This window comes from Camelus bactrianus, chromosome 5 (genome assembly GCF_048773025.1).
Source record: "Camelus bactrianus isolate YW-2024 breed Bactrian camel chromosome 5, ASM4877302v1, whole genome shotgun sequence".
In the NCBI taxonomy this organism is placed as follows: domain Eukaryota; kingdom Metazoa; phylum Chordata; class Mammalia; order Artiodactyla; family Camelidae; genus Camelus; species Camelus bactrianus.
The window spans coordinates 88,605,241-88,632,141 of NC_133543.1; the positions used below are offsets into that span (position 1 = coordinate 88,605,241).

Genomic DNA, 26,901 nt, shown 5'->3' on the forward strand with positions numbered 1-26,901 from the left:
CACGTGGAAGGCAATTCCAATGGGTTTCCTAGACTCCCACTGGAAAAGAGGAGACATGGAGATCTGAGAAGTTACAAAAGAGCACATACTATGTGATTCCCATTGCATCCTATGCAAAAATAGGAAAAACTAATTTATGCTGTTAGAAAGCAGAATAGTGGTTACCCCTGCAGGGGAAGAAGTGACTAGAAGGAAACACGAGAGCTAGTAATGTTTTGCTTCTTCATCAAGGGGCTAGTTACATTAGTTTGTTCATTTTATAAAAACTTGAGTGCACTTAAGATTTGTCCACTTTTCTGTATCTTACTTTAATAACAAGGTAAAACACACACACACACCTCTGTTGGCGAAATGGGAGATAAGCAGTCATTTCCACTTTAAGCCCTTTGAAGTGTAGCCACATCAGGTAAGCGGGTAAGAGACTCGTGTTGTGAACTGGAGGTAAAGACTGCCTAGTATCTGGCCAGACTTATTTCATTTCTCCTTCATTCACTTACGGTTTATTAAGTACCTCCTACACATTGAACACCATACAACATGTAAGGGGATAAAAAATTATTAATAGCAGTAGCTTCCATTTATCCATCGTTTATTTGGGAGTCAGCTCTGAACATCCAATAATCACATGAAGTATCATTATCCCCATCTATCAGTAAAGAGTCTCAGAAAGGTTAAGCAAGTTGCTCAAGGTCACCAGTAAGAAAGTGTCTGGATTTTTATATGAACCTGAGTCTGTGTAAATCCAAAGCTGGACACTTTTCACTGAGCTACGCTCTCGTCTAGTAATCTAGCGGGAAGAGGGATCTGTTCACAAATTGTTCTACCACGATAATGAGGCTTTAGACTTGGAGTCAGACTGTTCGGGTTTGAATCTTGATCGCATCCTTTTCTGTGACCCTCAGCAGGCTCCTTAACTTTTGAACCTCAGTTTCCCCATCTATACAGAGGATAAAACATCATGTTCTAGTGAGTGCCTGAAAGAGGTAGTCATTAATATTTTTGCGACACTCGACCAGGGCCACGGTGAGATATGGACACAGGGTTGAAGATGATTCCCTGTCGCTCGCCTACTGATATGAACCATTAGGGCCCGGTGGACTTAAGTGAGCCTTTATAGCCCCGTTCGTGCTACTAGAAAAGCGGCAAGACAAAGAGCCTGCAACCCAAACACCGCCCAGAAAGGCCAGCGCCTGCAGAGTCGCGAGCAGGGCTTTCCGAGTCGGCTCAGGCAGGTGAGAAGACGCGATATCGCGAGACCTGGCGGGACCAACGGCTTCCAGGCCGGAAGTGAGGTGGGGCGGGCCGAAGGGAGCGCGCTCCTTTTGAAATCCGAGACGGCGACCTGTGGAGGGGAATGGTGGGCTGGAGGTCGCTATCCTTTCTGGGAAACGGTCGAGGGCTGCTGGAAGGGGAAGTTAGGTCAGCAGAGATCTCGGCGTGGGGTTAGGCCAGGAGTGCCCACATCATTCACTAGGCAGCTACCGTCGGCCGGCCACGCGCGGGGAGCCACTATGAAGAAGCCCCTCCATCCCTCCCCGGAGCTCAGCCCGGCCAGCGGCATCTCCCTTAAACCTGAATAACATTCCCTCCCTTTGGCTCAGCCTTTTAAGGAGCGTGTGTGGCCGCAGAAGTGGTTTGCCTGGCCACTAAGGAAACTTCACCTTCCAGATCCCTGCTTGCCCAGGCCTCCTCCTTGGCCATGGAAGGCGTCTTAGCAACGTGTTCATATGATCATGTTTTTATAAAATTAGCAAAACTAAGATTTTTAAAACCATATCTGTCACGACAGGTGCTTCTTTCCACTGCGACTTTTCTGTCTGGGAGCACTGAAGTTGCTTGGGCATTTGGGGGCATTTTAAGCGAGCTCTTCCCATGAGTAAGTCTTGAGTGTATCTGCTTAGCCTGCCTTTGGGTTCTGGGTTGTACATAGTCCAGATGAGAGGCTCTCTAAGATAAAAGGGAAAAAGTTGTGTTTCTGAAGTGCCTCCAAATCTTGGATGATGGTGAGCTTGTCTGTGTCCTCCCATCCACCCCTCCCAACAATGAAAGAAGGCCAGCATCTGGTAGAAGAGAACCAGTGGAAGAACTGCAGCCATGTGTCCTCCCTCTGTGTCAGGGTAAGTGTGGAGTCCTTGAACAAAAACAATCAACTGGTGAACCGGCTGTGTGTGAATATGCATGCAAACATGTCTTTTGTTGTTTCTCAAGCCAAGTGTATTCTTAGTCTGTTTCCCTGGAGACTGGAATAGGGAGATGCTTTACCAAGTGTAATATAATTTTGCCATCTCCACTTTCTTTCCAATTTCCAAAATTAGTCACCCTGCCTCTTCACCGGGACTGGTTTTTGTCCAAGGTCACTAACAACTTCTTTGTTGCTAAATCTAACTTTTCAGTCCTAATCTTAATTGACTCTCCTTGGCTACCAATGGTCTTTTCAAATGTAGATCCTGTCCACCTCTGCTTAAAATCTTTCAGTGGCTCCCCTTTGCTTTTATGATTAAGACCCAAATCTCCTACCTGCATAGTCGGACCCAGTCCTCTCCAGTGTCATACCAGTCACACACACTGATCTTTTGTTTCTCCACTGGGCCATACTCTTCCTAATACAAAACTTTTGCACATGTTCCTTCACACATTTTATATACACACAAACACACACACACACACTATGATATGTGTGTACACACACATACACTATGATATGTGTGTACACACACATACACTCTTTTATTTATACCTACTATTTACCAAATATAGTTTTGGTGCTGGGATACAACAATCAAAGCAGGCAAAAATCGCTACCATTCTGGAACTCACCTTCTGGTGATTGCTTTTAGGTAGAATGTTCTCCCCCTTCCCTGCCCCCCCATCACCATGGTAAGTAGTTTATTTCTATTTACTTATTAACTAAAAAAAAAAAAACAGCTTATCAGGATATAATTTACATCCCATAAAATCAATCCATTTAAAGCCTATAGTTCAATTTAGTAGTCAGAGTTATGTAACCATCACCACATTCAATTTTAGAACGTCTTCATCACCCCAGAAAGAAACCTTATACCTATTAGTAGTCATTTCCCATCCTCCACCCTACATCCCAACCCCAGCAAATCTCCCCACTCCTAGGCAAGCCATCTACTTTCTGTCTCTATAAATTGCCAATTCTGTGCATTTCTTATAAGTGGAGTCATACATTATGTGGTCTTTTGTGACTGGCTTCTTTCACTTAGCATAACATTTTGAAGATTCATCCATGCTGCCATGCTGAGGCATGTATCAATATTTCATTTCTTTTTTTTTTTTTCTTTTTTTAAAGTTGAGATATATTGACATATAACATTGTATAAGTTTAAGTAATTCATTCATTTTTATTGCCAAATAATATTCCATGGTATGATATACCACATATTGTTGATCCATTCATCAATTGAAAGACATTTGGGTTGTTTCCATTTTTTGGCTATTATGAATAATGCTGCTATGAATATTTATGTATAATTTTTTGTATGAACATATGTTTTCATTTTCTTGGGTATATACCTAGGAGTGAAATTGCCAGCTGGATCATATGGTAACATTTTGAGAAACTGCCAGACTATTTTTCAAAGTGGCTGAGCCATTTTACATTCCCACCAGCTCTGTATGAAGGTTCCAGTTTCTCCACATCCTTGATGTTATGGGTTAAATTGTGTCCCTCCAAAATTCATATGTTGAAGTCCTAACTCCATGTACCTCATAATGTGAACTTATTTACAAATAGTATCATTGCAGATGTAATTACTTAGGATGACGCCATATTGGAGTAGGTTGGGCCTCTAATCCAATATAACTGATATCCTTTATAAAAAGGGGAAATCTGGACATAGAGACTCACACACAGGGAGAATGCCATGTGAAGACCAGAGTTATGCTACCACGAGCCAAAGAACTACCAGAATCTAGGAGAGAAGCTTGGAACAGATTCTTCCCTAGAGGGAACATGGCCCTGCTGACACCTTGATCTCAGACTTATAGCCTCTCTTAAAAATAAGACAACAGGCCCAAAATGGAGTCAGTTATGCTAAGCTCCACATCACCAAACTGAGACTTATCTTAATTGCAGTTTTGGCTCTCCTGAAAATGGAGTCTTAAACCAATCAGTCAGGACCTGATTAGCACTAGTTAGGTGATCTGCCTGATAGAGCCCTGTTATCCCCTAAAGGAAAGTAACCTTGCAATAACCAGTCCTCATTTTGTCTAGTATAACTTCCTTGTCCCTGCTCCCTTCTGCCTATAAAAGTGTTTCATTTTCCCTTGGAGCTGCTTTTTCCCTTTTTTTTCCTTTTGTTGAAGTCTAGTTGATTTACAGTGTTGTATTATTTTCAGGTATACAGCAAAGTGATTCAAATATGTAAATATAGATAGATACATAGATAGATATATTCTTTTTCAGATTCTTTTCCATTACAGGTTATTACAAAATACTGAATGTAGTTCCCTGTGCCATACAATAGGTCTTTGTTGTTTATCTATTTTATATATAGTATTGTGTATCTGTTAATCTCACACTCCTAATTTATCCCTCCCTCTCTTTTCCCCTTTGGTAACCATGAGTTTGTTTTCTGTCTGTGAGTCTGTTTCTGTTTCTTGTATAAATTAATTTGCATCATTTTTTTAGATTCCACATATAAGTGATATCATATGATATTTGTCTTTCTCTCTCTGACTTAGTTCACCTAATATGATAATCTCTAGGTCTATCCATTTTGCTGCAAATGGTGTTACTTCACTTTTTTTTATGGCTGAGTAACATTCCACTGTATGTATGTATATACACACACACACACTCACCACATCTTTATCCATTCATCTGTTGATAGACATTTAGGATACTTCCATGTCTTGACTATTGTAAACAGTGCTGCTATGAACACTGGGGTGCATGTATCTTTTCAAATTTGAGACAAATTTTTTGTCTTTTATGGATATATGCCCAGGATGAGGATTGCTGGATCACATGGTAACTCAATTTTTAGTTTTTAAAGGAATCTCCTTACTGTTCTCCATAGTGTCTGCACCAATCTACATTCCCATCAACAGTGTAGGAGGGTTCCCTTTTCTCCTTGGAGTTCCTTTTTATCTGCTAGATTGGATGCTTGCCTAGTCAAATCAATTTTTGCTCAAATACACTATTTTTTTTATATAGTGAAAACTTTATATTTAGAATTAGCCAGCTGGACTCAGTTTAGATGATCCCAATTTTGTTGGCAACACCCAAAGCACCACAGTCAGGAGCCAATCGAATATAGGCTTTCTTCTCTCCATCAGGCCTGATCGACGTGATGACCTTAGCGACCTCAATGTCATAGAGCCTTCACAGCCTGTTTGATCTGGTGCTTGTTCGCCTTGACATCCACAATGAACACAAGTGTGTTGTTGTCTTCTGTCTTCTTCATGGCTGACTTAGTGGTGAGGGGGAACTTGATGATGACATAGTGGTCAAGCTTGTCTTTCCTCAGGAAGTTCTTCCGAGGGTATCTGGGCTGCCTCCCGAGCTGCAGTGTTTTGGGCCATTGGAAGATGGGTGATGTTTGGATCTTCTGTTTTTGGCTGTGATGGCTTTCAACACTGCTTTCTTGGCCTTCAAACTCTTTGCTTTGGCTTCTGCTTTTGGAGGGGCAGGGGCTTCCTTCTTTGCTTTTGGCACCATCTTCGTGAAAAAGTTTCTAAACTCTTAAACATTTTAATATGCCTCTGTTTATCTGTTAACACCTCAAAAACTGTGGGACAATAAATTTCTGTTATTTAAGCCACTCAGTATATAGTACTTTTTTATGGCAGCTTTAGGAATCTAATACACTCACCAACATGTGTTGTTTTCCATTTGAAAAATTATTATAACCATCCTTTTGGGTGTGAAGTTGTATCTCATTATGGTTTTGATTTGCAATTCCTTAATGCAAATGATTTTGAACTTAATTTCAGATGCTGATAGCCATTTGTATATCTCTTTGAATAAGTGTCTATTAAAATCCTCTGCTAATTTTTAAATTGGATTATTTGTCTTTTTATTATTGAGTTTTAAGAGTTTTTACATATCTAGATAGAAGTCCTTTATCAGAAAAACATTTTACAAACATTTTCTCCTCTGCTCAGGCTGTCTTTTTCACTTTCTTGACAGTGTCCTTTGAAGCACAAATTTTTTAATTTTGATGAATCCGATTTATCTATTTTTTCTTTTGTTGCTTTTGGTCTTTTTTGTAGTGCCCTTTCATCTTGACCTAGCTCAAATGTATCTTCTTAAGAAGATAGAATTCCTTTGATATATGCTCTCAAAAACCATCCTTGTAATTAAAAATTTATTGGTGAGATTTCTTTGTCTTCCCCTCTAGACTGTAAACTCCAGGAGAGTAGGGTCTGAGTCTGCTTTCTTTCTTCCCATTGTGTCCCCAGCACAGTGCCTCCTATGTAGCAGGTGTTCAGAGATGTTGAATGAATAAATGCGGACTTGACTATGGATCATTCCCTGCTTGAAACACTCTCCATGTGGTCTTGATAACATCCACTCTCCTGCTTCTCTTACTTGGCTGCTTCTTGGGCTGTTCTGCTGATTCTTCTTCCTTTACCCATCCTGTGGTCATAGGCCCTCCTCTCTTCTCACTCTCCACACTCTCCTAAGACTTTAATTACCATTTTAAAGCTAATGATTCTCAAGTCTGTTTCCTTTTTAGATGGTTCTCCTCAGCTGCAGACCTGCATGTTCCACTGAAAATAATGTATAAGCTGCTTTTGTTGAGTAAGCATTCTATAGATGTTAATTAGGTCACGTTAGTTGATAGTGCTGCTCAGATCTTCTATATCCTTATGAAGTTTTGTTCTGTCAATTATTTGAAATCTGAATATAATTGTGGGTTACTCCTTGCAGTTTTGTCAGTTTTTACATTGTGAATCTTGGAGCTCTGTTTTTAGGTCCATGAACACTTAGGATTGTTATGTTCTTTTGATGAATTGACCCCTTTACCATTATAAATTACCTTCCTTATTCTTGGTTATATATATTTTTGAAATCTACTTTGACATTATTATCGCCACTCTGGCTTTATTTTAGTGCCAGCATAGTATCTTTTTCTATCCTTTTACTTTTACCCATTCACATCTTTATATTTAAAGTGTATTTATTTTAGGAGGTACATACGTGAGTCTTTTTCTTTTTTAATCCAAATTGACAACCATTTAATTCAATTGCATTTAATGTGATTTTTGACATGGTTAGATTGGTTGTCACCTTGCTTGCTGTTGTCTTCGATTTGTACTATTTGTTCTTTGTTCCCTTTTTCTCTTCTGCCATCTTTTGGATTGAGTACTTTTTTTGTTATTCAACTTTATTTGCTTCATTGACTTGTTAGCTATACTTCTTTGCTTGTTATTTTGTTTTTATTTCTTATTATTTATTTATTTTTTAGTGGAGGTACTGGGGATTGAACCCAGGTCCTTGTGCATGCAAAGCATGTGCTCTGCCACTGAGCTATACCCATGCCCCATGCTTGTTATTTTAGTGGCTGCTTAGTGTTTATAGTACACATCTTAAACTTATCACAGTCTATGTCTTCAGGGTCACTAATCTTTTCTTCTGCAGTGTCTAGTCTGTCATTAATCCCTTTCAGTGTATTATTCATGTCACATATTGTAGGTTCATCTCTAGATGATTGATTTAGTTATTTAAAAAACTATCTTCCATGTGAACATATGGAATACATATTTTTAATGTCTTTGTCTGCTAATCCTAACATCTGTGTCAGTTGTGGGTTGGTTCAATTGATTGACTTTTCTCCTCCTTACAGGTGTATTTTTCTGCTTCTTTGTAAGTCAGCTAATCTTTGATTGAGAGCCAAGCACTGAATTTTACTTTGTTGGGTCGGTCCTAAGTTATTTTCTATTCCTTTAATGTGTTTGAACTTTGTTCTGTGATACAGTTAAGTTACTTGGAAACAGTTTGATCCTTTTAAATCTTGTTTTAAGCTGAGCAATAAAGAAAATCTCAGCAAATTTTACAGGATTGAAAATTAATTAGGCTAGAAATCCAAAATAAAAAATAACGACTTCCTGTTTTGGGGCTTACAAGTCACCACTCTGTCCTAACAACGAATAAAAAGCTGGAAAAAAACTGCAAAATCAACAACTCTTCTTAGATCTGTAAGAGAAATGATGTCATAGGGCAAACCACTGCCCGTCAAATTGGAGGGACCAAGAGGTCAATGCAGAGAATCACAGCTTACTACAGCAGAAACCCATGAGCTGAAACCTCCTCAGGAACCAATCCTGGGGGAGGGAAAGCTGAATTGTAATTGATGAATTGCTGGAGGCTTCGTATGGACAATTCTGAGAGTTAAAAACTCTGAGGGGACCCAGTCATCAAGAAGCCTCCACACTTTTGTGAGGTTTACCTCCTGCAGTTCTACCAGTGAATCATGAGAAAAATCCATTTTGAAATAAACCAAAATGTTCTGTTCTTTTTAACAAGATCTGACCTCAGGAGAAACTATTTAACCAGAGCCTAACCTACTGGGTTTTTATTAGAGCCTAACTGACCTGAGGGAAGGGAAATATCCAAATCCAGCTGGCTTAGCCTTCCAACTGGGAGAAAGGAAATACTGAACTCTGGCCCCTCTAGCCATGCTGTCCCACCTAAGAGGGGTAAAGGGGAATAGAAGCATGTGTGAAGTTCACAGTCCAGAGGCACAGACTCACTAAAAGACTGAGACCTAATCACAGGGCTATAAAATGCTTCTCCTCCCCCTATACCTTAACACCATATTACTAAAGGCTATTTACAACAGTTTCTTTTACCTAGTACTTCATGCCTGACAATCAAGAAAAAAATCACTAGTCATATTAGAAGACAAAAAACATGGTTTTAAGGCACAGAGCAAGAATTAGAACTAGACTCAGATATGGCAGGAATATTGGAATGGTCAGACTAGGAATTAAAAACAACTATGATTAATATGCTAAGAGCTCTAATGGGTAAAATAGCATGAAAGAACAGATGGAAAGCAGTGATGGAAAATTTTTTGAAAAGAACCAGGAAGAAATGATAGAGATAAAAAACAGTGTAACAGAAATGATTAATGCTTTTGATAGGCTTATAAGTAGATTGGACATAGCTGACAAAAGAAACTCACACCTTGAGGATATCTCAATAGAATCCTCCAAAACTGAGAAGCAAAGACATAAAAGAGTGAAAAAAACCAGACTACTGAAGAACTGTAGGATAACTACAAAGGGTATAACATACATGTAATGGGAATTATAGAAGGAGAAGAGAAAGAGAAAATGAAACAGAAGAAATATTCAGAACAATAATGACTGAGAATTTCCCCCAAATTAATGTCAGACATCTAACCACAGATCCAGGAAGCTCAGAGAACACCAATTAGTATACATGCCAAAAAACAAAAACAAAAGCAAAAAACCCACTATACTACTATTACTTTAAAACTACAGAAATCAAATATAAAGAAAAAATTCTGAAAGAAACCAGAGGGAAAAAACCCTTACTTATAGAAGAGCAAAGATAAGAATTACATTTAACTTCTCCTCAGAAACCATGCAAGCAAGAGGAAACTGGACTGAAATATTAAAGTTTTAAGAGAAAAAACAACCAACCTAGAATTCTATGCCCTGCAAAATTATTCTTCAAAAGTGAAGGAGAAATAAAGACTCTCTCAGATAAACAAAAATTGAAGGAATTTGTTGCCAATAGATCTGCCTTGCTAGAAATGTTAAAAGAAATTCTTTAGAGAGAAGGAAAATAACATAGCAGAAACTTGGATCTACATAAAGAAAGGAAGAACACTGAAGAAGGAGTAAGTAAATGTAAAATAAAAACTTTTAATTGATCTAACATAATAATTTGTTCAAAATAATAATAGCAACAATGTATTTGAATATATGTATGTTTATGTATTTTCTTATTATGCTTATAAAAAGTGAAATGAATAACATCAGCAATGATAAAGGGATGGGAGGGAGGAGTTAGGATTTTTTTTTTGTTATATGGTATTCACACTACCTGTGAAGTGATACAGTGTTATTTGAAAATGTTCTTGGATTAGCTATAAATGCATATTACAAACTAGGGCAACCACTAAAAAAGGTAAAAAAGAAAAATAGTTTATGTACTAAGAAAGGAGAGAAAATGGAATCACAAAATTCTCAAAACCACAAAAGGCAGAAAAATAGTGGAAGACAAAAAATAGAGACAAAAAATAAGGGTAACAAATAGAAAACAGAAACATATATGATAGACTGAGCTGGTTTCATTCTTTGATCTCCTATTCTCCCTCGCTGGCAGTCAACCCTTTAAACCCCTCTCTGAATATCATTTGCTCATTCATTGATTTTGCTTCTGCTTCTTTGTGGCCTCAAAACCTCTGTAACCTGCCACCTCTTTTTGTGTTCACTCAGGTTCTCTACTTGTCACACACTTCCAACTTCTGTGTCTCAATTTCAACTCTACAAGAGAGTGAATCTGGTTGGTTTATTGAGGCATGGTCAATTTTCTTCTCAAAGCCCTTGTACCAGGTCACATCATGGTCATCCATTCATCCATTAATTTGCCTATTTAACAAATATGCACAGGCCATTGGCTTACTTCTAGATTGTCTATCATAAGGTTGGTGCCCAATCTTAGGCTAATAGCTGTGGTTGGGGTGGAGTGGAGGACAAGGTCATAAAGTGGTAACAGCATGGAGATGTACATTTAAGAAACTGTCTTAGGAAGGGGCCGTGGCCATACCATGCATTCTAAGACTCAGCTATTTCAGGAAATAAAAAATCTTTAGCTTCAGCAAGTCTTTTGGGAGAAATCATTGAAAATATTTTATTGAAGAATAGTCAATTTAGTATTAGTTTCTGGTGTACAATATAGTGATTTAATTATATGTATATATATTATATATATTCCTTTTCATATTCTTTTTCATTATAGGCTATTACAAGGTATTTAATATCGTTCCCTGTGCTATATAGTAGGACCTTGTTGTTTATCTATTTTATATGTAGTAGTTTGTATCTGCTGATCCCAAACTCCTAACTTATCCCTGTCCTCCTTCCCCTTTGGTAACCATAAGTTTGTTTGCTATGTCTAGGGGTCTGTTTTTTGTTTTGTATATATGGTCATTTGTACCTTTTTTTTAGATTCCACATATAAGTGATATATATGGTATTTTTCATTCTCTTTCTGGCTTACTTTACTTAGTATGACAATCTCTAGGTCTGCCCATGTTGCTGAAAATGGCATTGTTTCATTCTTTTTGTGGCTGAGTAACATTCCATTGTGTGTGTGTGTGTGTGTATATGTATATATATATACACATACCACATCTTCTTTATTCGTTCATCTGTCAATGGACATTTAAGTTGCTTCCATGTTGTGGTTATTATAAATAGCGCTGCTGTGAACACTGGGAGGCATGTATCTTTTTGAATTAGAGTTTCCTCCAGTTATATGTCCAGGATGGGGATTGCCGGATCATATGGCAGCTCTATTTTTAGTTTTTAAATGAATCTCCATACTGTTCCTCATAATGGCTGCACCAATTTACATTCCCACCAACAGTGTGGGAGGGTTCCCTTTTCTCCATACCTTCTCCAGCATTTATTGTTTGTGAATTTTTTAATGATGGTCATTCTGACCAGTGTGAGGTGATACCTCATTGTAGTTTTGATTTGCATTTCTCGATAATTATTGATGTTGAGCATCTTTTCTTGTGCCTATTGGCCATTTGTTTGTCCTCATTGGCAAAATGTTTATTGGGTCTTCAGCCGATTTTTTTATTGGGTTGTTTGGGGTTTTTGTTGTTGTTGTTATTGAGTTGTATGAGCTGAAAATAACTTTAAATTGAGAACTCTGGTGCTGAGAGTGTGATATTTTATATTACTAATGAGTAAAAGTGTCTTTTGTTTGAGATATGAGTATTGAAGATGACAGAGTTAATTTGGGGGATGGGAGGCAGAGTTCATTTTAAGATGAAAATTAAAGAGTTGATCTGTATTCTGGTCTGATGAATAGTTGTCCCACCTTTGCTACAGAGCACCTACAAGACTCCCTAAGAAATTCTGTCCCCTAAAACCATGAGATAGATATTGGTCTGGAAATATTCTGAGGAAAGAAGCATAGAATATTTGATTTTGAATGTGAATTAACTGCACAGTTCAAACATTAAAGAAAATGATCCACAGAGTAATTGTTGAGATTATCCTCCTGGATACTGAATAACGTCAGCCAAAAATGGGGATTTGACATTGACATGTTCTTTCCTATTAACAGATCCAATTTACTTCTTCCCACCTTTCCTCCCTTCATTCATTCCTTCCTTCCATCCTTTCTCTTTCACAATTTTTTTCAAAAAATTAAGAAATACATCACATGCACTTAAATGTATTACATAAATATGTACAGTTTAAAGATTAATCATCCAATGAACCTTAATGTACCCACTATTTGGGTTAAGAATATTACAATGGTCTCATATGCTCCCCATGGGCCCTCTACAATTACATCCCCCTTCTTCTCCACAGAGACAACCTCTGCCTACCTTCTATGTTAGTTATCTTCTAATATCTATAATTATCCTTCTAATTTCTAACACCTTGGTATTCTTCTATCATATATTGTTTTGCTTCATAAAACAGTAACATGCACACTACTGCATTAGTAAGGAGAGTGTATACTTGCTACTTTAGATAAAGGTCCCCAGGAGAAAGCAAAATGATGGGCTCTGGGTCAGAGAGGACCTCATGTTAACTGAAAGTTTACAGGGCAAAGTGACAAGTGAGTCTGTGGGAAATAAGACTCATCAGAATTGGCCTGCATTCACAGCAGAAGAAACCATAAACAAAACGAAAAGACAACCTACAGAATGGGAGAAAATATTTGCAAACGATGTGACCAATGAGGGCTTGATTTCCAAAATATACAAATAGCTCACACAGCTCAACATCAAAAAACAAACAACACAATAAAAAATGGGCAGAAGACCAAAATAGACATTTCTCCAAAGAAGACATACAGATGGTCAACAGGGACACGAAAAGATGCTCAGCATTGCTAATTATACAGAAATGCCAATTGAAACTACAATGAGGTATCACCTCACACCAGTCAGAATGGCCATCATATAAAAGTCTACAAATAATAAATGTTAGAGAGGGTATAGAGAAAAGGAAACTCTCCTACACTGTTGGTAGGAATGTAAATTGGTGCAGCCACTATGGAGAACATCCTTAAAAATCTGAAAATAGAGTTACCACGTGATCCAGCAATCCCGCTCCTGGGCATACATCTGAAAAACTGCAATTTGAAAAGATATGTGAACCCCAGTGTCCACAGCAGCACTGTTTACAATAGCCAAGTCATGGAAGCAACCTAAATATGAATTGACAGATGAACGGATAAAGAAGATGTGATATTTGTATACAATGGAATGTTACTTAGCATAAAAAAGAATGAAATTATGCCATTTGCAGCAACATGGGTGGACCTAGAAGTTATCATCCTAAGTGAAGTAAGTCAGAGAAAGACGAATATCATATGTTATCACTTATATGTGGAATCTAAAAAAATAATACAAATGAACTTATATACAAAACAGAAACAGACTCCTAGACATAGAAAACAAACTTATGGTTAGGTTACCAAAGGGAAAGGGGGAGATAGAGATAAGTTAGGAGTTTGGGGTTAGCAGATACAAACTACTATATATAAAATAGATAAACAACAAGGACCTATTCTATAGCACAGGGACCTGTATTCAATATCTTGTACTAACCTATAATGGAAAATAATCTGAAAAAAAATCTGAATTACTTTGTACCAGAAACTAACACAACATTATGAATCAACTATACTTCAATAAAAAATAAAAATAAAAAATAAAAGTTAAAAAAACTGGCCTATATGGCACAGTGAAGTGTCAGCCAAACACTGGGCATCAGGCAGTGATGTGATCAGGAAGAGGGGGCAGCTCTGTATTTGTGATTTGATGTCCCCACAACCTACTTCCAGCCCCCAGGAATGAGTCAGAGCAAAACATTTTTGAGGGAGTGAAATATATATCTTCAAATAATGCAGGTATGAGGGCATTGAGGGAAGAGCAGGAACTTCATCCACACATGATCAGGACAAGCCTCCTGGTGTTGCTTCAAACTCCAGAACCAGCTAAAGATTTACAGTCAACCAGAAGGGCTGTGGGAATGAGCCCCTCAAAAAGAAGAGATGAACGGTCTTTGACATCTCTGATGATGATCGTGATGGTGATAACTGAATGCTTACTCTGAGCCCTGCATCATATTAAGTGGTGTCCATGATTGTCTCATTTAATCTTCATAACAGTCCAGAGAGGTTGATAGATGTTAACATAATGCCTATTGTCCTAATAAAGAAACTGAGCCTCTGAGATTTTCTTAATCAAGAAACTGGCCCAGCATCACATGGCTCATAAATTGAAACCTGTGCCTCAGATGTTTTCCAGGGATCAAGGCCACACTATCTGCTGGGAGAGAGATGAAGAGACCAGCACAGGTGGTGAACTGATGGGAGCATGCTTGGGCCAGTGGGAATAATAATAAAAATAATAGTCAGCACTCACTGAATGTACACTAAGTACCTGACACGGTTCTAAGCACTTTTTAAAAAAATTTTTTATTGAAGATTTACAGTGTTGTGCTAAGCTCTGTTACATGCATTAATTTGAGGTGAAATAAAGCCCAAATACACAGAACTGGCATGTGAGGAACCAAGCTTGAGGCTTTAAGAAGACTTAGGAATACCCTCTGGCCACATCAAACAGGCAAAAAAGTCCCAGCTGCATTGTAGATGTTTCTTCTGATCAGAAATATCCACTTATTCAAAATTTATTTATGTAATGCCTCTTGTCTCCCAGGCACTGTTTTAGGCATTAAGGACATAGCAGAGAACAGAATAGGCTCAAGGAGAAGAGGAAAGGTCAGAAACATAAAAATAAAGAAATATTCCGAAGCATCTGTATTTTTGACCCTTGATCAACAATACCAGCAAAGGAAAAAGAGAAGTACTATCACATTTACCACCTGTCCTACAAAATGGTGCCCTTGTCTAATTTCATTTCAGCAGGCCTTTACTGGGAGCTATTAATGTGCCAGGCACCATGTGTGGAGGTGCTGGCCCAAAGATGAAGAAGATGAGTTTTCTCTCCTTGAGAAGCACAATGTGGGAGACAGACAGGTAAGCAGATAATTATATTACAGATGATTTGTACTGTGATTGAGGTGTGAACAAAATTCTGTAGGAGTAGAGAATAGAGACTAATTCTGCCTAGGAGTGGCAGATAATGTTTAATGGAGGAGATGACATCTCAGCTGGGTTTGAGGGAGGACTAGGAGACGGCCAGGTGGAGATGGAGAGAACAGACATCTAGGGAGGAGTCATTTGTACAAAGAATGATCAAGTTACAGTGCTAAGTTCTGAAATATAGACTGCACATGGACAGCCTGAACCCCTCAGACAATGGTGGGGTTGGGGAGTCCACAGGGTTAATGGTTTATTGAAAAGGAAGACAGGCTTGTGTTGCTACCGGTTTAAATGACTGAGTTGATAAGCAACCCACTAACAGTTTCTCTATGCGGAAACCATTCAGGCATCCACCATAGATTTTCCACTCTACATTCAATCCAAGGTATCAAAAAGACTTAAAGCACTGCTGTACGTATTTGGGGAGGGCGATATAAATTGGTACAGCCCACGTGGAAAGCAGATTGGCAACATATATAAAATTACAAATGCTGCATATATCTTATGACCAAGCAGTTTCACTTCTAGGAATTTATCTTCAGATGTGCTAACTCACATATGAAATAATTTATGCACAAGTATTTATCAATCATTGTTTGTAAGAGCAAAAGACTGGATACAAATTAAATGTTCATCTAGAGGTGATTGGTTAAATAAATTATGATAGCCCTTTAAGATGGGTTACTATTCAATTTTAAAAGAAAACAAAGAATGAAGTAGCTCTTTATGTCCTGTTTGGAATGATACATTGTCAAATGTTAAAAAGCAAGAGGCAGAACCATTTATATAAAATGGGTTGGAGAGAATTCAGGTCCTCCATGGAGTGTTCCAGTGGCTGAATTAAACATCTCTTGCCTGCCCTGCCTCAGGACTCCATGTGATATGCAACAAGAAAGTTCAACCGTATAACTGAATCACTATGCTGTATGTCAGAAATTAACACAACGTTGTAAACCGATTAAACTTCAAAAAAAGTTTAAAAAAAAAAGAAAAGTTCAACTGAGGAGTTTTCTGTGACTTGTAGCCAAGAGCATCCAGACACACAACTCTAAGGTCTGTGGAAGTCTTTGTGTTTGGACCAGGGATAATGCAGAAGAGGGAATAAAATCTCTGTCTTGCAGAAATTGTCCAGTTGACTCCATTTTAACTCTGGTGGGCACTTCCAAGTCTTCCTGCCTCTGGGAGGAAGCTCTGGATCTCACAGCAGCTAATCATTCACATGCTGCAGTTGTAGGGGTCCCTGTGCAGAGATGCAATCTGTCAGGGTTCAACCTGCCTAACTTCTTTTTAAATACAACCTCATCAAAGCAAAAACGCTAAAAGCCTTATAGACTCTATTTTGCAGTCAGGAGTAAGAAGGCAATGCACTGGATTCTAGAATCAAACCTTATAATGTGGAATTCACACAAGCCATTCTCTGCTTGCAGGAAGGCCCAGATAATCCTGACTTGCCATAGTCACTGCAGAGCTGAAAATTCTCTGGATCAAGCCATGTAGTCTAAGAACTTGTCTTCACAGCTGAAATTGTCCTGTCAGTATTATCTAGACAATTTTAAGGACTCACTGTGACTCATTTATCAATTCTTTCAAGAAAAACAATTATTTGTCCCCTGCACTCTGCTAGGTGCTTAGAGACACAACAGAGAGCCAAACTGGAAATGGCCTTGCCTTTTCTGACTTATAGTCTAGAGGAGGAGATGGCAATTAGTTGAATAATTATCAAATAGGTGTACAGTTACAACTGAGAGAAGTATTGTAGAGGAAGGGTTCATGGTGGATAAGCGTGGTTAAGAAAAATACTTCTATTAGAATGGGATCGGGGAAGGCCTACCTGAGGAAATGACACTTGAGCTGACATCTGAAGAATGAGTGAGAGTTAACTAGGTGATATGAGAGAAAAGCATTCCAGCAGGAGGAATAGTTCCTGCATAGGCCTTGGGGTTGCAGGTAGCAGAGAACACTCAAGGAATTGGAAGAAGGCCAGTGTGGTTAGAGGGCAGAGAGTGAGGGCGGTGTGCTGGGAGGTGAGGCTGAAGCCTTGCAAGGTAAAACCAAGAGACATATAAAGTATTTTTATAAGAGCAATGGAAAACCATTTGTGGTACAGAGTGTTAGTTGTCCCCTAATATCCATTTCCCCCTCTATTCCTTTAGAATTCAAACTCTGGAGTTTCGGCTCAGTACATGGCTACCCAATTAAAGACTATTTTCCAGACACTTTTCCATATAGACTTGTCCAAGTGACCAGGTTCTGACCAATGAGAGGGACAGGCTTTCATTTCCTCCAGTTTTCTTCTTACTGGCATGATGGTGGGAGCCGGAGGAATTGTCCTAGACCATGAGATGGAAGCCATATGCTAAAGATGGCAAAGCAACAATATAGAGGGAGACTGAGTCCCTATCGCTGTGGAGCAGCCGTAGCAGGCCCAGACTCTTAGACTATATGTGACAATTTGATAAATTTCCAACTTGTTTAAACTACCTTTTTTCAGTCTTTATCAAAGAAGTTACACCTATATTCATAGTGACTGTTACGGACTGAATGTTTGTGTCCTCTCAAAATTCATATGTTTTCATATATGATTGAAATCCTAACCCCTAATGGTATTAGGAGGTGATTAGGTCATGAGGGTGGAACCCTCACGAATTAGTGTCCTTATCAAAGAGACTCCAGAGAGCTCTCTTGCCCCTTCTACCATGTGAGGATACAGCGAGAAGACAGTCATCTATTAACTAGGAAGTGGGCTCTCACCAGACACCAAATCTGCCAGCATCTTGGTCTTGGTCTTGGACTTCTAACCCTCCAGAACCAGTCTATGGTATTTTTGTTATGGCAGCCTGAAAGGACTATGGCAGCCTGAAAGGACTAAGGCAGTGACACACTATTGAAGTGTTCTAGGTGACAGAATCAGATTTCCATCTTGAAATGATCACTTGCTGCTGTGTGGAAGGTAAAAGCAGTGAGAACAGTCAGAAGCCATTACAGCCCCCTATCAAGGAGGATGGTGTCTTGGACCGGACTCCCTTAGAACACCTTTTACCTGCTGTAGTGGGAAGAGCATGGACTCTGGCCTTAGGGAGAGCTAATTTCTACTTCTGGATCCACTGCTCTGTAGCTGTGACCTTGGGCAAGTTGCTTAGCATCTCTGAGTCTCATTTATAAATTCAAAGTAAGATTCTCTTAAGGGGCTGTATGATTAATTTTAAAATGGCCTTCAGACTTGAACTGCAATATCAGCTCTTCCCTGGGTCTCCAGCCTGCTGACCTACCCCGGAGACCTTGGACTTGCCAGCCCTTATAATCACTCTTTCCTTAAGATAAATAAGCCAGTTTCTTAAGGTAAATCCTCACTCCCAACTTTCTGTCTGTCTGTCTGCCTGTCTATCCATCCTATTAGTTTTGTTTCTCTGGAGGACCCTGACTAATACAGGGATAAACTTTCTATTGATTTATAATATACATATAGCAGAGTGCACAAATATGAAGGGCACAGCTAAATGAATTTATACAAAATGAACAGACTCAACTATCATCCACAAAAAGATATAATACATTGGAATTCTGTGAAAATAGCTGTGGCAGAGGCATAGTGTTTTCCTCCAAATCCCGACATAAAAATAGAACAATTAGATAGCAAAACTAAAAACCCATGGATAACATTTCTACCAAAATTAGGTGGGAAAGTATCCCCATGAAGCCCAAAATACAAGTGGGTGAAGACAAGGCAGGGAGATGGAATTGGCATCTGTGCATAAGAAAGCAGAGGGAAGCAGTGGGCTTCTGATGAAATTGAGAAAAGGAGGGATATGAAAATAACCAGTAGGTGTTCATGGGTCAATTTGAGAAAGCAGCAGAAATTGGAGGGGTTTTACCTAATTCAATAGTGGGTGAGTGCAAGCAATACACAGGAAGGTCTGAAATAAATGGAGCCGTTCACTCTAGCCCTTGTGAACTCTCCAGACCGCTGTCCTTCAGGGCTCTGCCATGACAGGATCCCACATTGAGAAGAAAGTGCTGGGAGAAGAATCAAATTTGGGCAAGATAGGTACAACAAAGATAAAGACAAGACAAGGCTCAGACAAGAATGGGGAGGGGAGCAGAGCCAGGAAATCTTAGCATGCTGCCACATTTTTATTACTACATGAAAATAGTAGAAAAGGGAACTTTGTGAAGTTAGAAGAGCTACTCTGACCCACACTCTCCTCTAAAAATTCAGGAAAATTAATTTGATGTAAAAATAAGCAACAAAAAAGCATTGAAGCCAAATCAATTACAAAGTTGTAGGAAAATAAGAAGCAGAACCACAATAATAAGCAGAACCTACAGGCAAAGAAAGTATGCCAGAAAGACATGCCCACAGAGCAGATAAAAACTGTGACCTTAACTATTTAGAAAGAAGATAAAAGATGTTTAAAATAATGCAAGACACAAAAGAACAACATAAATCAAAATTGGAGACACTCTGAAATGAGGTGACAGAACTCAGAAAAGAATTAGAAATGAACGAAAAAGTGATTTCAAAAGGAAAGGCTAAATTGTAAAAACACTTGAGTGAATTTAACACAGCAGATAATGCCTTAGAGGAATAGAAGTTGAAAAAGAAGAAAACGTTAGAAATTGACATGAAATTTTCAAAGAGATAAAAAGGATTCAAAGAAAAAGAAAATTATAAATATTGAAAATAAGCAAGTAAGACTTAACATAGTAAATGGAAATCTCTAAGGAAGAAAATCAAGGCAAGGTAACAGAATAAATACTATGGGGAGGCCAACCCTCCCCAAGGAACTGAGGCCTCCTGCCAACAGCCACATAAATGAATTTGGGTGTGAGTCTTCCAGCCTCAGTAAGTGATGGCAGTCCCCTCTTTGTAACCTTCTTTACAACCTAATGAGAAACCCTGAACCAGAACCATGCAGCTAAGCCACTCCCAAATTCCTGTTCTCAGAGGCTGTAAGATAATATTTATCATTTTGCCACTGAGTTTTAGGGTGATTTTTTTAATGTAGCAATGGATAACTAATAGAATGGGCATTAGGATAGTTTCCTGTATGGGGCTATTTCAATATTCTTGCTGAGCACACCCTAATATATGCCTTGTGATGAATATATATGCATTTCTGTAGGTATAAACCTAGAAGTGAAGATGCTGGGTCACAGGACACACATATGTTCAGCTTTAGTAGATACTGCAAAAGTGTTTTCCACCATGCTTGTATCAATTTACACTCTCACCAGCAGTGTATGATTCTCTGTTGCTCATATTCTTACCAGCACTTGATATCTTCTTTTTCATTTTAGCCATTTTAATGGGATGTAGTGCAATCTCACTGTGGTTTTAAATTACATTTTTCCTAGTATCTAATGAGGTTTAGCACCTTTTCGAAAGCTTCATGGCCATTTAGACTTTCCACTTATAAAACTCCTGTTCAAGTGTTTTATCCATTTAAAAAATTGAGTTGTCTATCTTTTATTTATTGATTTATTCTTTTTATAATTCTACTATACATTTTATATTCTGTAACCAGTCCTTTGGCAGATATGTAGTATTTCTTCTCTCACTCTCTGGGTTTCTCTTTCATTCTCTCAATAATGACTTTTGATAAACAAAAGTTCTTAATTTTAGTGTAGTCCAATTTATCAATTGTGTTTCATATGGTTAGTGATTTTATGTCCTATTTATGAAAACTTTGCCTACTGTAAAGTCATGAAAATATTTTCTTAAGTTATCATCAAGAAACTTTATTCAGTCTATGATACATGTAAAACTGATTTTTGTGTATGGTGTGGAGAAGAGATTAACATTTATAATTGCTGGAGGGAGGGTATAGCTCAGTGGTAGAGCACTGTGCTTAGCATCCACAAGGCCCTGGGTTCAATCCTCAGTACTCATTAAGAAATAAATAAATAAACTAATTACCTCCCCCAACCCCCATGCCCCCAAACAAGATTTATAGCACCATTTATTTTTTTAAAAAATCATCCTTTCCCCAGGGTATTAGAACAGGACCTTAATCATAAATCAAGTGACCATAAATTTGGGGATCTGTTCATGGAGTTCGCTCCATTTGTCTATTCTTATACCAAAACCATGTTGTTTTAGTTATTCTAAATTTTAATGAGTTTTGATATCTGATTATCTGGAAGATAAGCCTTCCAACTTCTTTTTCTTCAATATTGTCTTTGCTATTTTGGCTATTTGATTTCCATATAAATTTTAGAATCAGCCTGTCAATTTCCACTGAAACATCTACTGGAATTTTGACTGGGATTGCATTTAATCTATCCGTAAATTTGGAGGAAATTGAGTCTTACAGTCCATTCATGTTTTTTCCTCCATTTATTTAGGTTTTAATTTTTCTCAGTAATGTTTCCTAGTTTTGCAAGTAGAATCTTGAATATTTTTATTAGATTTATTCCTATATATTTGATGCTTTTTGATGCTATTATAAATGACATGATTTTAAATGTTTCAATTCTAATTATTATTGCTTATATATAGAAATACAATTAATTCTAAATATTGCCCCTTATGTCTTTGACCTTGATAAACTCTTTTGTTAGTTTTGTACATTGTTTTCTTACTTTCTTCATGTACAATCTTGTGCTTTCTCAATAATAAAGTTTTCTTTCCATCCTTATACCTTTTATTTCTTTTTAGCTCAGATCTCCAGTATAATGTTGAATAGAAGTAATAATAGTGACATTCTTGTCTTGGTCTTAATATCAGGAGGAAATATTACAATATTTCTCTAGTAATTATAATGCCTAATGTGGAGGTAGCCCTGCATAGGTGTCCAATCCTATAAGGAGGGCATCTGCATAGGACAGTGACCAGGCCTGGGGCATAGGAGCCTGAATGGGGTAAGAAGGGCATCCCAATGAAAGAGAAGGCTAATGAGGTCATCTTCATGTTAGGGAGCTTTGTGTGGTGCGTTGGTGCCCCAGCAGGGTGGGGAAAATGTCCATCCGTGGTAAGAGGTGTTAGACCCCAGGAGGGGTAAGAAGAACTTTCACGTAAGGGATGGCGTGGCACAGGATTTCAGAACCCAAGTGGAACTAGAAAGAGTGAAATCTTACCCAGAATGAGTGCTTTTGTTGTAACCTGTGTAGGTTCTAACCATGAATTCCTTGAGGGTAGGGCATATGTCTTATTTAAAGGGGCAAGGATAGATATTGTGGACCTGAAAGTTACATAACCTAAGAGCACTTCTTAAGTAAAAGATTACAAAATTATGAGTATAGCATTAGGCAGGAAACTAAATATTTATTTAGAATGAGAAAATAAATCATAACAAATTATAAATTCTAAATACGGACAAATACCATAAATATCACAAAATCCAGAAAAAAAATAGCATAATCTTTTTTTTTTATTAGTTAACTGCTTAACATATCCCTCTTTAATTCTTTTGTACCACATTTCTTGGCCACATACTCTGTGATCACATCTTTATATGACAATAGTTTTATAGTATCACTGTCTAAGAAAGAATGGAAAGATAATTTAGTCTCTCCTCTAGCATGGGTGATCAAATCATTTTAAAAATTATTCATAGCTTTAAAAAGTTTATTTGGGCTTCAAAACCCATTGGTAATGTCATGTCAATTTTTAAGATTGTTGTCTAATTTGGAAAAACCGCTACCAAGTTTCTTTCATATATGAGTTGTATGATTTCAGAACATAACCAAATATATTCCTGACAAGAGAGACTTCCATCTTGATGTTTGTGAGGGCTGAATTCTCCACGTACAGTTTTATACCACTGATGACTAGCAGAATCTTCCACAGACAAGCTTCTGGCTTCCCAAATTTCGGATCTTGTTTATCTTCCTTAGTCATTTACTTCTGGTGGTAGGTGCTATAGGACATGTCCATTCTGCAATGCAACCTCTGATTTGACATTGTATCATAATGCCAGGTCCATTGGCATGGTGAGTGGCACTAGTCATAGTTCTGGAAGACACTCTCGTATCATGATACAAGCTATAATAATAATTAGCTATACATAGAAGCGCCTGCAGATTACAGAACTACAGCCTACTATATGGGTTGAATGGCCTTCCCCACCACCACCACCAAAAAAAAAAAAAAAAAATGAAAGAAAGTAAGGTATGTCCATGTCCTAACCTGCAGAACCTGCAAATGTGTCTTATTTGGTAGAAGGGCCTTTATGAATATAATTAAGGATTTCAAGATGAGATCATCCTGGATTTTGAATGGGCCCTAAATCCAATGGCAGGTGTCCTCTTAAGAGAAAAGCAGAGAGACTCGAGAGACAGAGGGGAGAAAGTGGTATGAAGACAGAGGCAGAGACTGGAGTGATAAGTCTATAAGCCAAGAAACTCCAAGGATTGACACAGCCATCAGAAGCTAAGAGGGAGGCATGGAATTGATTCTCCCTCAGAGTCTTCAGAAGGAACCAACCTGCCAACACCTGGATTCAATGTAAAATACACACAAGCACACACACACCCCTTTTCCATGTGATGAAAATTTTATAGGACAAGGACTTTGTCTATTTTGTCACTGTTTAACATGTAATACCACTTGATAAATATTTATTTGTTGAATAAATAAAGTTTATATATTATTACAATGAGTTATTTTAGATGATCTGACAAGATCACAAGTTGGTGAGACTGTGGAAAAATAGACACTTGCATACATTGCTGGTGGTGAGGTATAAATTGGCACAACCCCTTAGGAGAACAACTTAGCAATATCTAGCAAAGTTGAAGACATGCATGCCCAATAATCCAGCAGTTCTACTACTGGGCATATTCCTAGAGAAAAGACTGCACACGTGCACCAGAGACATAAAATATAATATTTATAACAACATTGTTTTTAGTCATAAACAATTGAAAACTACCTAAATATCAGTCACCAGGAGAGCAAATAAAAAAAATTTACTACCCTTATGGAGTAAAATACAGTAACAGAAATCAACATCAACAAGGATAAATCTTACAAACTTAATGTAAAGCAAAAAAAAAAAAAGGCAGATTTCAGATTAATATAATGTGGCTTCACTTATATATAGAGTATTTCAACAGATAGATAGGAAAATAGATATAGTGACAGGATTCTGAGATGGCCTCCATGTTTCCCCTTCCCCATGTTACTCCCATGATTATGTTATGTGACATGATTATGATATATGACAAAGGGATGTTTGCAGACGGACTTGAAGTTACTAATCAGTTGACCTTAAAATAGAATATCTGGGTGAGCCTAATTAACCTAATCATATGACACATGTAAAAGCAAGAAGTTTTCTCCAGCTGGTCATAGAAATGGAAATAAGGGACTTTCCAAGCGTGAGAAGGATTCAGTGCACAGTTACTGACTTGTGGATGGTCTTTAGGAGCCAAGAGCAGGCTCCCGGTGACAACCCACTGGGAAACAAGGACCTCAATCCTACAACCAAGAGGAACTGCTGACAACCTAAATGAGCCTGGAAGCAGATTCTTCTCCAGAGCCTCCAGATAGGATCCCTGACTTTGATTTCAGCCTTATGAACTTCTAAGCAGAGAACCCAGCTAAGCCTTCCTGGACTTCTGACCTACAGAAGCGAGGTAATGAGTAGATGTTGTTTTAAGCCTCTAAACATGTAAGTTTGTGGTAATTGGTATGTGACGATAAAACACGCAGATGTATTTGCTTATTCAAGATCTACATAAAGAAATATATGGAAAGGATAAAAACCAAACTTGAAATATTGATTATTCTGTTGGGCAGTTGGTGATAGGGAAGAGGAGGCTATTGAGGAGAAGATAAGGGAATCAAACTGTTGGCAATATTTAATTATTTAAACTAGGTGGTGGAAATATTGTTTTACTTTTTTGTATTTTTCACATGTTGCATAAAAAATTTAAGATTCCTGACCCCCAGTCACAACCTAGAAACAGTAGAGATGCCAGGCTTTGAGGGGCTCTTTGGGCTTAGACAATGAATTCCCCCCAGAATTGATGCCAGAGACCTTCTTCTGTTTAACCTTTGGGAGGAGGATGGAGTCCCCATAACAACTGAGAATGAATTTCCCTCCATCCTAATAGGATCAGGCTAGAAGTCAGATTTGATTTAACCAAAAAGAAGAAAGAAAGAAAGAAAGGAGGGAGGGAAGGAAGGAGGGAAAGAAGGAAGGAAGGAAGGAAGGAGGGAAAGAAGGAAGGAAGGAAGGAAGGAAGAAAGAAAGAAAGAAAGAAAGAAAGGAAGTTAGAAAGAAGAAAGAAAGAAAGAAAAGAAAGAAAGAAAGAAAGAAAGAAAGAAAGAAAGAAAGAAAGAAAGAGAGAAAGAAAGGAAGGAAGAAAGAGAGAGAGAAAGAAAAAAAGGAAGAAAGAGAGAGAGAAAGAAAGAAAGGAAGAAAGAGAAGAAAAAGAAAGAAAAGGAAATTTCTTGCTCATTTAAATTTGTGTTGAGTGAACACATGAATGGAAAGGTGAAATATGAATGGATGGCCAAGTGCTCGTAGAATCACCATCAAAATTGTGTATTTGGACCTGGACCACAGAGTGGGTTAGGAAAATATTGTCCTATTGTAGAATAATCCATAAAACTACTTAAAAGTAAACAGCCTCAGAGTTAAAAAAAAAAAAAAAAGAAAAGAAAAAGAAAAGCAGATATGACCATATTGCGTCTGAAAATTTTGGTTTGATTGGAGCCCCAGCCACTCTCCTGAGATAACTCCCCAAAGGCAGTCCAGACAGGAGTCCTGGAAGAGAACCCTGGGGCAGCTTAAATCTCAGACTCACCCCCAGCGCTGCCACCCAGAGACATTGTGTTAATGACCCTGATGATAACAAATGGCTCTGTGTGGCCACAGCTGCCTCTTACACTGGTTGGGGGCAAACTTGATTCAGAAGCATGATGGCGGGTGAAGCATCAGATTTCTTATTTAGCAGGAAGCTGATACCCAAGGAATGCAACCTGGCAGCAACCCAGGAAGACTTGATAATTGTGCAGGCTGTAGGGAAATGGCTTTCTTGTCCCAAGGTTTTAATTTGAGAGTCACTTGGACCTGATGAACTCCAATCATCAGCTATGATTTAGACAGGGAGTTTTGAGGAATCCAGCAGGAAATAAGCCTTGGGGTCAGAACCCAGATTTTGGTCAACAGTGTCTCATCCAGATTCAGTCCTTCACTGACAACCAGATGTGAGAGACCACCTTTTTCAGTCATCAAGACTGAACATGTACTTCTCTGAAATTACCAACAAGTTTCTGGAAGAAAAATTTCCAGGCAAGAAGTTCTATTAGCTGGATTTTTTTCCCCTTGCTAATATTAGATTTGCTACTCAAATTATGTTAAGATTAGAAGAAAAAAAGTGGGAAGGAGGAGTGTTTGTTGGGTCATAGATCTGCATCAGGCCCAGCTGGGTCCAGGGGCTAAAATTACATCAGAAATCTGCCCATCTATCTATTGACTGTTTTCTTGTGTATTATTTCAGGTGACCTCTCTCCATGCAGGGGACAAGAGAGTCACTGGCATCTCAAGGCTTTCATCTCACCAGGCTAGCAACCTCAGAGGAAGGAAAACATCTCATTCTCAACAGTTATTGTAAAACTTCAAGAATTGAATCTCGTTGGA

The 26,901-nt window shown here is 38.2% G+C and overlaps 1 long non-coding RNA gene across 1 annotated transcript; it reads left to right on the top strand.

The window, feature by feature from the left end:
• Positions 1–1,241: 1,241 nt before the first annotated feature.
• Positions 1,242–26,655, top strand: LOC123615036 (uncharacterized). The gene is made up of 3 exons (XR_006722570.2): positions 1,242–2,117; positions 15,131–15,244; positions 24,679–26,655. It is a non-coding gene; the product is annotated as an uncharacterized LOC123615036 (long non-coding RNA).
• The last annotated feature ends 246 nt before the right edge of the window (positions 26,656–26,901 follow it).